The 8,047-nt window shown below is 39.2% G+C and overlaps 1 pseudogene; it reads right to left on the bottom strand.

Moving 5' to 3' along the window:
- Window positions 1-450: 450 nt before the first annotated feature.
- Window positions 451-4,778, bottom strand: LOC138171143 (heat shock cognate 71 kDa protein pseudogene; annotated as a pseudogene).
- Between the last annotated feature and the right edge of the window lie 3,269 nt (window positions 4,779-8,047).

Here is an 8,047-nt window from a genome sequence, read left to right as displayed (position 1 = left end):
AGACTAGGCCACTCTGTGCTGGATTTGAGACCACTTTTTCCCCACCTTTTTGTTCTAGACTGTTTGGTCTTATGCATTCCTAACCATATTTAATTCTCAGAGTCCACAGTCTTTCTGTAAGTTTCCTTATGCTAGCCTGGCATAGAAAAATGTTTGCTGTGATTGTTTTCTTAGATTTTCTAATCAAGATTAAGCTTAATGAATTATCTTTTTTTATGGTACCAATTTTAAATAGATTTTATTCTCCAAGACAATTGCATTTCCACTTGTTTACAGTACTGATAAAGTGCAATGTTGTTCACTTCTCTCCCTCTGCACACATTCAAGTATTCAGAATGCCCAGATTTATACAGTAGTTTAAATGTTACTTTTAAACTGCTACTGCCTTGGCTACAAATTTGAGTCCTTCAATTTTTGGAAAGCTGTGTGGAATGCTCTTTCTGGGTGTGTTTAGTCGACCTCTTCAATGGTGAGTCCAGAAGAAGCACCTCCAGATGGGGCTTCCCCCTGGGAACCCACTAGGCATGCCTCCTGGCATGCCTCCTGCACTCTGGTACAGCTTAGTAATAATGGGGTTGCAGATCTCCACTTCTTTCTGCTGATGATCAAATTCTTCCTTCTCAGCAGTCAGGTTCTTATCCAGCCAGCTGATCATTATATTTGTCAAGGATCTTCTGTTTGTCTTCATCAGAAATTTTGCCTTGCAGTTTTTCATCAACTACAGTTGCTTTCATGTTGAAAGCATAAGATTCAAGAGAATTCTTGGAATACACCTTGTCTCTCTACTTTTCATCCTCAGCCTTCTATTTCTCAGCCTCCCAGACCATACACTCAATGTCTTCTTTGCTTAGATGTCCTTTATCATTGGTGATAGTGATCTTGTTCTCCTTGCTGTAATGTAATGCCAAGCAAAGGCAACTTCCCAAATTTCAAAATACCAGCATAGGTGCTCTCCATTTTATTCAGTGAAAAATTAAGAACAGAGAAGATCAAAATATGACATCATTCAAAATACAGCATTTACTAAGTGTGATTCAGTAATCTCCAAGTACTACCTGATTTACTCAAGTACTACCCCACCCCAGGACATTACATTCATTTAATCAACGCAAAGTCCCTCTTCTAAATACTACTTCAACCCTAAGATGTACATTCATTTAGTCCATCACAAAGCCCCTGTTCTCAAATGGAGATTAGTTTCCATTCATAAGTAAAGTACATTCATTTGTTCAATCACAGAGCACAAAAAGGTAAAAAGTTCCCCACCCTTGGATCACAATTGAATCTACCCCAGAGTTACAACAAGCTTAAGCACAGCACTTAATACCCAAATGGAGGTCTTTTCTTCATCTTGACACTAGGCAAGATCTCAGCAATCTTTGTTCCTGGGTAGACGAAGCTTAGCAAGGCCACAAGATACATTGCCAGTCTCTTCATTAATTCATTCTCTGTCTGCAGAACAATCCTAGGACCCCTGAAAACATTAGCAAAACCCTCTTTCAGGATTTCTGTAAACATACAACAAGAAAATCCTTCTCCAGGGCTTCTGAACCAATAGCAAGCTTCCAAGACTTCTGCAACAACAGCATTGTCTTTCACAAGTGGACAGAATTCACTCTCTGTCTGCAGAACAGTCTTAGGAGCTCTGAACCAACAGCAAGGTTCCCAGACTTCTGCACCAACAGCAGTGTCTTTCACCAGTGGACAAATCTGGCAAAACAACATCAAAACAGACAAAGTACCAGCATAACAGGCATGTCTCCTCAGTCCTTGGCAGCTCTGGGTGGCAGCTCTCAAAAGTCCTGGGCAATTCAAAGTGGCCCTCAGTGATCCTCTCAGTTTCTCTCTGCCTCCAAAGGTGCTGCTTCCAAAAAGTTCTTCTGCCTCTCTTTCTTCTTGTGTCTCTCTACATTGAAGTCACCAGCTCCTCCCAAGTTCAGCCCTCTTTTTCACTCAACAAGTCCATCCCACAAGTGGGATTAACAAGCTCTGGGTTTTAACACAATCAAAGCAAAAACCAAGCCAATACAGGGGGATCTTTATATTCCATTACTATTACATTCCACCCCTCCAGGATCCTTGGCCTTACAATCTCAATCTAAATGGCCATGGATCCTGGAACAAATAGAGGCACTATACTTTGTATTCCTTGCCCATAAAGATCTCCCTGTATTGGATTGGTTTTTGGTGTTAAAACCCAGAGCTTGTGAATCCCACTTGTGGGATGGACTTGTTGACATGAAAAGAGGGCTGTACTGGGAGGAGCTGGTGATGTAAATTTAGAGAAACACAAGAAAAAAGAGAGGCAGAAGAACTTTTTGGAAGCAGCATCTTGGAGGCAGAGAGAAACTGAGAGGATCGCTGAGGGCCACTTTGAATTGCCCAGGACTTTTGAGAGCTGCCACCCAGAGCTGCCAAGGACTGAGGAGACATGCCTGTTATGCTGGTACTTTGTCTGTTTTGATGTTGTTTTGCCAGATTTGTCTACTGGTGAAAGACACTGCTGTTGGTGCAGAAGTCTGGGAACCTTGCTGTTGGTTCAGAATTCCTAAGACTGTTCTGCAGACAGAGAGTGAATTCTGTCCACTTGTGAAAGACAATGCTGTTGTTGCAGAAGTCTTGGAAGCTTGCTACTGGTTCAGCAGCCCTGCAGAAGGATTTTCTTGTTGTATGTTTACAGAAATCCTGAAAGAGGGTTTTGCTAATGTTTTCAGGAATCCTAGGATTGTTCTGCAGACAGAGAATGAATTAATGAAGAGACGGGCAATGTATCTTGTGGCCTTGCTAAGCTTTGTCTCCCCAGGAACAAAGATTGCTGAGAACTTGCCTACTGTCAAGATGAAGAAAAGACCTCCATTTGGGTATTAAATGTTGTGCTTAAGCTTGTTGTAACTCTGGGGTAGATTCAATTGTGATCCAAAGGTGGGGAACTTTTTACCTTTTTGTGCTCTGTGATTGAAAAAATGAATGTACTTTATTTATGATTGGAAACTAATCTCCATTTCATGGGAAATGGGGGCTTTGTGATGGATTAAACGAATGTACAGCCTAGGGGTGGAGTAGTATTTGGAAGAGGGACTTTGTGATTGATTAAATGAATGTAATGTCCTGGGGTGGGGTAGTACTTGATTAAATCAGGTAGTACTTGGAGATTATTGAATCACATTTATTAAATGCTGTATTTTGAATGATGTCATATTTTGATCTTCTCTGTTCTTAATTTTTCACTGAATAAAATGGAGAGCACCTAAGCTGGTATTTTGAAATTTGGGAAGTTGCCTTTGCTTGGCATTACACTTGCTCTTATCCACAGCAGAAATATTGAGAATGCCATTTGCCTCAGTGTCAAATGTTACTTCAATCTGAGGAACACCCCTGGGTGCTGGAGGAATTCCTGTGAGCTCAAATTTGCCAAGCAGATTGTTATCCTTTGTCATTGCTCTCTCACCTTCATATACCTGAATAAGCACACCAGGCTGATTGTCTGAATAGGTGGTAAAGGTCTGTGTCTGTTGGTGGGGATGGTGGTATTGCTTTTGATCAGAATGGTCATAACTCCACCAGCAGTTTCAATTCCAAGGGAAAGAGGAGTGACATCCAACAACAGCAAGTTCTGCACATTCTCAGATTTATCTCCAGACAAAATGGCAACCTGGACAGCTGCACCATAAGCAACAGCCTCATCAGGTTTGATACTCTGATTGAGCTCCTTGCCATTGAAGAAGTCTTGCAGAAGCTTCTGTATTTTGGGGATTCCAGTGGAACCACTCACAAGGATGATGTCATGGATCTGAGACTTATCTAGCTTGGCATCTCTTAAGGCCTTCCCCACAGGGTCCAGGGTGCCACAGAAGAGATCAGCATTCAGCTCTTCGAAACGGGCTTGGGTGATTGATGTATAGAAATCGATACCTTCATAGAGGGAATCAATCTCAGTATTGGCCTGGGTACTAGAACAGAGGGTATGCTTTTGCATGTTCACAAGCAGTGTGGAGATGGCAAACAGACCTCTCGTTCTCACTGATGTCCTTCTTGTGCTTTCACTTGAATTCAGCAATGAAATGGTTGACCATTTGGTTGTCAAAGTCGTTTCCACCCAAGTAGGTGTCCCCAGCTGTGGACTTGACCTCAAAGATCCCATCTTCAATGGTAAGAATGGAGACATCAAAAGTACCACCTCCAAGGTCAAAGATCAACACATTTCTCTTGGCACCAACCTTTTTTGTCCAAGCCATAAGCAATAGCAGAAGCAGTTGGCTAATTGACGATTCAAAGCACATTGAGACCAGCTATGGTTCTGGCATCTTTGGTGGCCTGATGTTGGGAATTGTTGAAATAGGCTGGTACTGTGACCACAGCATTTGTGACAGTCTTCCCAAGTCTTCAGCAATTTCTTTCATCTTGGTAAAGACCATAGAAGATACTTCCTCTGGATAGAAACTTTTGGTCTCCCCTTTGTACTCCACTTAGACCTTAAGCCTGCCTGCATCATTTACCACCATAAAAGGCCAATGCTTCACGTCTGATTGTAAAACTGCATCATCACATCTGTGACCAATCAGACGTTTGGCATCAAAAACTGTTTTGGTGGGGTTCATTGCAACTTGATTCTTTGCAGCATCACCAATTAAACGTTCTTTGTCAGTGAAGGCAACGTAGCTTGGGATGGTCCTGTTTCCTTGGTCATTAGCAATGATCTCCACTTTCCCATGTAGGAAGACTCCCACACAGGAGTAAGTGATGCCAAGATCAATGCCAACTTCAGGTCCCTTTGACATGGTTGCTGGGGAGTCAGGGGGTCATAGCTGACCACTGTGGAGAGAGAAGAGCTGCTGCTGTGCTGAGTAGACCCTTAATGAATTTTCTATATCAGTTTGGAAGAGGGTGGGGGCATGTGGGAAGGGGGGGGTCATTTTTTCTTTTTCCTACTATTCTCCCACCTTGGTTCCACCTCTAATAGCTGATTTATTCTCATGGAATCAAAATTGTAGTCTTAATGATTCCCAACACTATATCACTAATTGATATTTTTTACCAAAACTCTACCCAATGAACATTTCCCACTTTGCTTGTATCAAAATGGAAACATCCAAACAGAAAATCCTAATCTCTCTTCTTCTATTAGCCAGGTTAGAAAACTAAGAGTCAGCAGAGAGGCCCAGATGACATGGCATATGGTGACCCCGATGATGCATGGACTCAAGAGAGACATAGAAAGGTAAATAGGGAAAACACACACACAAACACACACACATGCACACACACACAACCTGTTATTTAATAAGAAAGTGATATCTGTTAATATTGAGAATTCTATATTTATAAATTGGGCATGCGACTGAAAAAGCTAGAAAAAGAACAAATTGAAAATCCCCAATTAAATAGTGAATTAGAAATAATGAAAACCAAAGGAGAGATTAATAAAATTAAATTTAAGAAAACAATTGAATTAATAAATAAAAATACATCCTGGTATTATGAAAAAACAATAAAATCGGTAGATCTTTAGGCAATATGATAAAAAAAGAAAGAAGAAACCCAAATTTGGAGTTTCAAAAAACAAAAGAGTGAATCTACCTCCAATGAAGAGGAAATTAAAATAATAATTAGGAATTATTTTGCCCAACTTTATGCACATAAATTTAACAATCTTAGTGAAATGGAAGAATATCTACAAAATATAAATTGCCCACATTAAACGAATAGGAAGTAAACTACTAAAATAACCCCATCTCAGAAAAAGAAATCAAACTAGCCATCAGTGAACTCATTAAAAAAAAATCTCCAGGGGCCAGATCGATTTACTAGCAAATTTTACTAAGAAAAAAAATTACTAGCAAAATTTTGTAAATATTGATCCATTTCACTAAGACTGACTTATTTATTGGTATATAATTGGACAAAATAATCCTTACTTATTGTTTTTATTTCCTCTTCAATGAAGGTAAGGTCATACTTTTTATTTTTGTTACTGGTAATTTGGTTTTCCTCTTTCTTTCTTTTAATCTAATTAACTAAAGGCTTATCAATGTTATTTTTTTTTTCATAAAACCAGCTCTTCATTTTATTTATTACTTCAATAGTTTTCTTAATTTCAATTTTATCAATCTCTTTTTTGGTTTCAATGTTTATAATTTAGTATTTAATTGGGGATTTTCAATTTGTTCTTTTTCTAGCTATTTCTGTTGCATGCCCAATTCATTGATATCCTTCTTCTCTATTTTATTCATGCAACTGTTCAGAGATACAAAACTTCCTCTAAGAACCACTTTTGCTGCATTCCATAAGTTTTGGTATGTTTTCTCATTATTGTCATTTTCTTGAATGAAGTTATATGATTTGTTGTTTGACACTCATTCTTTAGGATAAGATTATTTAATTTCAAAATAGTTTTTAATGAATCTTTTCATGGACTTTTATTACATGTAAATTTTATTGCATCATGATCTAAAAAAGATGCATTTAATATTTCTTCCATTATCCCCTGGATTGTGAGATTTTTATGCCCTAATACATAATCAATTTTTGCATATGTGCCATGTCCCACTGAGAAGAATGTATCTTCCTTTATATCCCTATTTAATTTTTTCCAGATGTTTGTCATATCTAACTTCTCTAAAATTCTGTTCACTTTCTTAGTTTCTTTCTTGCTGATTTTGAGGTTAGAATTATCAAGTTCAGAAAGGTGGAGGTTGAGATCCCTGACTAGTGTAGTTTTACTATTTTTTTTTCTTTCTCTAACTCCCTTAATTTGTCTTCTAAGAATCTGGCTGCTAGGTTCTTTAGGGGGTGGATCCAAGATGGTGGCATAGAAGCAGGAAAATTCTGTATGCTCCCCCTCATAACCACCTCAAATACCTATAAAAATGACTCTAAACAAACAAACTTTAGGGCTACAGAACCGAAAAAGTGACAGAGTAAAAAAAAATCTCCCACTGAAGACAGCCCAGCAGGGAGACAGGAAGGGTCCATCACAGTGCACTTGGAGCAGAGCCCAACATGTGAGCCCATGGTTTCAGCCTCAGCATGGCTGGAGGGACTTTGAGAGAGTAGATCACCAGAAGCTGTGGCAGTTTCCAGAATTATCAACCCATAAAGCCCAAAGACAAAGTGAGAGTTCAGTGAGGACTTTGGGACTTTGGGTAGTGTAGTCAGGCCTCTACCCTCAGAGGGAGAAGCAGCTGAGGCACAGCCACTGGCACCGCATGACTGCTTCAGAACTCCTGGCCTGCAGATTGAAGGGGAACCAAGCAACCATTCTGAGTGGTAATTGTTCTTGTTTTAACCTAATTGGATCTGGATTGCTGTCTAGGGTGGAGGTCCTGTGGTTTGTGACCAGATGCCAGAGAAAGTGGAAGTTTCTGAGAGGGCAGCCAACTTATAACTCTGGCAGCTGTGAAAGCCCCAGTGATTTGGGACAAAGCTCTTCTCTCTGGATGGAAAGTTCTACTCCGGCAAAAAGCTCAAAAGTAAAGTAATTGAGTGACAACATGAGCAAACAAAGGAAGCAAAGCAAGCATGGCAATCCAACTTTAGATTACTATTTTGGGGACAGAAAGGACCAAATCATGGAACAGGAGGAAGATAATGCATTAAGAACTCCTGCACCAAAAGCTACCACAAAAATATGAATTTGTTATGGCCATAGAGGAGCTTAAGAAGGATTTTGAAAACAAATAAGAGAACTGAAGGAAAAATTGGGAAGAGAAATGAGAATGATGCAAGAAAATCATGAAAAGTGAGTCAGCAACCTGATTGAAGAAAACAAGACTTTAAAAAATTGACTAGCTCAAATGTCAAAAGAGTCTCAAAAAGCCAATTAGGAAAAGAAGGCCTTAAAAAACTAAATTTGCCACATGGAAAAAGAATCTCAAAAGCTCACTAAAGAGAATCATTCCTTCAGAATTAGATTGGAGCAAATGGAAACTAATGACTTTATGAGAAATCAAGATACTATTAAACGGATCAAAACAAATGAAAAAATAGAAGGCAATTTGAAATATCTCGTTGGAAAAATCACTGACTTTGAAAATAGATCCAGGAAAGA

The sequence above is a fragment of the Petaurus breviceps genome, unplaced genomic scaffold, assembly GCF_028583685.1.
Source record: "Petaurus breviceps papuanus isolate PSGF00001 unplaced genomic scaffold, PetGlider_PUasm1.0 126, whole genome shotgun sequence".
NCBI classification, from domain to species: Eukaryota; Metazoa; Chordata; class Mammalia; order Diprotodontia; family Petauridae; genus Petaurus; species Petaurus breviceps.
Note: the sequence above shows the minus strand (reverse complement) of the source record. Positions and strands in the feature narration are given on the sequence as shown.